Consider the following 4,162-nt stretch of genomic DNA (forward strand, 5'->3'; position numbering starts at 1 on the left):
GGATGAGGTGCGGTCCCACTACTGAAACTCACATCAGTGATCTCTGATTCAAACATGTCGTCTGCTGACGTTCAGTCATTCAAACAACTTGGTTAAGGTCGGCATTAAAGCTGCCGGCTCAGGTTTAGAAAGAAGATCACGGTTTGGATTCAAACACAACGCTCAGCCTTTGTTTGCTTGGTTGCCATGGTCACGCCTTCTTCCTGTTGAAGTGCATCACTTATAAATTTGTGCTCGCTGACATGAACAAAGTGCGACAGGTTGTGTCCAAGAACACAAACAGAGACTGCTTTGACACTTTGACTGTTTGACTGTGTGGCGTCAGACTGGGCTGTGTGTCAGATACACTCCTCTTCACCTGTGTGACACTCTGACAGACATACAATCCAACATGACCTTTGATGTGTGTGAGTGTCACTCTAAGGTGAGTGTGTCCCTTCATGGCTCTGCCTTTAGCAGCAGTGCATTAATGATGCAGCTGCTTCACTTTAGATCCTGTTGCTGCTTTTTAGAGCCAAACTGCTCGGACACGCTTCAGGAAAAACAGCTCAGAGAGAAGAAATGTCCAAAGACTTTTTGTGCATTTCAACAACCAAACTTGTGGCTGTGACTCAAACAAAGTTGTGTTGCTAAAAGGTGAACAAAGACTCGTGTACATTTGCACCTTTGTTAGACAGATGAGCAGAGTCAGGGATCACGGGGCCCTTATCTACTCCACTAACAGGCCCACTCATGATGGACGACAGCAAAATGTCTCAGTGTGACCACAAAGCCTTCAAATCACTTTGCTTTACAAACACAACATTTACACACACTCAGATCCACTCAGTCACAATAATCTTGGTGTTAATAATTACACTGCTACTACTACTATTTAAGGAGCACATTCAGATCATAGCAGGAGGATTAGATTTAAAAACTAAACATCAGCAAATGTAGAAATACAGCACTGTGCAAAAGTCCTGAGCCACCCTTCATTCCTCTCCAATGCAAGTGTTGGAGTATGAATGTGTGTGAATGTTAGACAATAGAAGCACTTAGCTTAGTTATATATGGAAGTGCTTGTATGAATGGGTGTGAATGGGTAAATGTAAACATGTTACTTTGAGTGCTCAGATGGAAAAGAGTCTATAAGAACTATTTAGAAAGGAAAGTTTGAAGCTGATCTTAAAAATAGAGAGGGTGTCTGTCTCCTGAAACCAAACTGCTTCCACAGAGGAGGGGCCTGAAAGCTGAAGCTCCGCCTCCCAGTCAGGAAACTGAAACACGTGTTTGTTTTGTTGCTCCTACAATTCTGTGAGCTGTGCTCTTCAACAACATTTGCTGCTCCAACAACTGAGCACACATTTAGCTTGTGTGATGTTTGCAGAGTAAGAATGGAGAAATGGAAGAGATGGAGCTCAACACTGAACTATTTCATAGCTTTCAGACTGTTTGCTCAGGTGTCCCACAGCACTTACAGGCTGCTAATATCTGAATATTTGTGCAGGACTTTGTGTAACATACAGGTGTGAGACTGGAGCTGCAGACACAGGATGAAAGACAGCAGCCAGAAGCAGCACCTGTCACTGTTGTCTAATCAGTGTGTGAGTCTTTAAGTCCTCCTCCAGCTTAAAGACAACATCCAGGTGAGGTGGATCAGTGGATACACCTGTCAGCGCTTTATCCTGGCTGCACCCTGGGTGGTTCTCCGCTCCATCAGAGTTGTGTCCAACATTTGAACGAGATCAGAGCTGCAGCAGCAGCATGAAGGCAGGGTGCAGTCTAAACTCTGCTTTATGAATATGAACATACGCTCTGACATCAATCATCAGCCTGCTTTATGAAGACAAACTTACAGGAAGTTCAGAAGAAGAAGAACTTTATTGATCCCAAAGGGAAGTTCATGTGTCTGAAGCTCAGCTGCTGTTTGTATGAGCAGTGAAAAGCCTGACGGCTGTGGGTACCAATGATTTCCTGGATCTCTGCGTTTCACAGCAGAGAGAGAGAGGGGAGGCTTCCAGCACTGATGCTGAAGCGGCTGATCATAATAAGCTCTGCTCACAAACATTGATGTCTCAGAAAGAAGCCGAGCTGCTCACATTTGTCATTAAAGTTGGATTTCAGAGAAGTGTGAGCTTCACATTGTGTCTCTGATCCCAGAGTTTGATGAGACTGTTTCCTTCCTCTGCCCTGTGACAGCTGGGAGAAAGTCTCATGATCATTGGAGCTCAGCAGACTTCAGTCAGATCTGAGCTAAACAGTGGATACAGGCTGAAACTGGATCCCAGCTTCATCTGTGCATCCTCACAAACAGACAGCTGCTGTTTAAAAACAGCTGCACACACACATCACTGCTCCATGTGCTTTTTGGAGTGGCAGTGAACACACATGTTGCTTTAAAGCCACATGCAGTGTGTGAGCGTGACTGGCAGCCTGTGCACTGAGACCATGAATGCAGCTGCTTCTCTGAAGCAGCTTCTTCTTCTTCTCTGCATCAAAGTGGCAGAAAGAGCCCAGGCTGCTGTGATCTACCAAAAGGAGGAGGAAGAACATGTGAGGGGAAATCACTCAGATATATCCAGGAATTCAATGCAGCGTCTCAGGGAGCTCAGTCTGTCACAGCTGCTGAGATCAGCTCACTACAGGAACACTCACAGTGTCAGGGAGCTCCTGTCTGGGAACCAGTGCTTTTTATGTCTCTGACCATTTCACTTCCATCATCCATTTAACTCAGGCAGGTCAAAGGTCAGCTTGGTGCAGGCTGCTGAGTTTAGGAGAACGAGCATTTGCTCCTCTGCTGTCATTGGCTCAATGATGTGCTTCCCTCTGTGGCTGGGCTGTATCTGGGCTTATGTCGTACCTATCCCCTGTCAGGCTCAGTGAGGTTCTCAGGGGAACCCGCCGTGTTTAGGTGGCCGTGAACGTGGGTGGGAGAACGTCTGTGGCTGTGCAGGCTGCAGCTTTGTTGCTGCTCTCTTTACCCCACTGCTTTAGAGGGTGGAAATACCCCCACTAGTTAGCTTTGGCTGCTTAGGTAATGGGACATTGGGGTGTCACCCATTAAACTTTAAACTCCACTTTAATGACGAGATATAAAAACAATCATCGAGGACATATGAGCTTCATAAGGTCGGCCATCTTTATATTTGATATTCATTTCTATGTGAAGAAGCAGAATCAGACTCTTCAATGGTCGAGCTCTCAGTGATCTAAGCAGCTGTTCCACATCTGTTCTGATTGTTGTATCTTCGTGTTTCTGCATGGACACCAAATGTGTGTCCTGCAAGAAAAACAGCCTTTCAGTTCACGCCCTCAAACATTTCTTCCTCCACTTCTTCTGAATGTGCTCTGCTGTGTGTGCTGCTGTGAAGACAACAACAACTACAGAGGAGGATCTTTGTGTTTGCAGCGTGCAGCTTAAATGTGCTGTGTAAGGGGGAAGAACAGCCACAGTGATGGACAGCAAACAATCCTCAAGTGTAACATTAAACATGGATTTAAAGGTCATGTTTATATGTTATATGTTTATATGTTATGTTAATAGAACATAAAGCCACAGCTCTGCTGTGTCAGCAGGGCTGTACTGTGCAGCCTCTGATTGATCTGTAAGGATCACTTCTGTAATATGAGCACAAACAGATGCTCTGATATCATTACAATATACACAGCAAGGATGATGACACTAAATTTACTGAACAGCTGGATGAACATGAAAATATCTCCATCATTTCACAGAGCCAGCAGAGTCATTAGAATCACAGTGAGCTAAAGGACGCTCTTAATGAGCTTTAAGTGCAGCATAAATGAACTGCTGTTTATCACTTCCTTCAAAGAGCTTCTAAGAGGTTCCTCCAGAACAGGACGGCTTTTCCAGGGTGAGACCATCATGCGCTCTGACGGCCTTCCTGATTCTGCTCTGATTCAGCAGGAACTGGTAGGAGAGCCTCTCAGTGAGACACACAAACATGCACTCACATGTTCCACAGCTGGATCATTTAGATTCTCTCCTCCTGCTGACAACAATCTGCATGGATGCAGCTTCATTGTTCATTCAGTCAATGTGACATTTATTGAACACATCTTAATCTAACTGTTGATGAGCGCATCAGCTCAATCATTGGATTTCAGTGATGATCCACTGATTCATGGAGGCATATTAGATTACAGACATCAAACAACT

The sequence above is a fragment of the Archocentrus centrarchus genome, unplaced genomic scaffold (genome assembly GCF_007364275.1).
Source record: "Archocentrus centrarchus isolate MPI-CPG fArcCen1 unplaced genomic scaffold, fArcCen1 scaffold_115_ctg1, whole genome shotgun sequence".
NCBI lineage: Eukaryota > Metazoa > Chordata > Actinopteri > Cichliformes > Cichlidae > Archocentrus > Archocentrus centrarchus.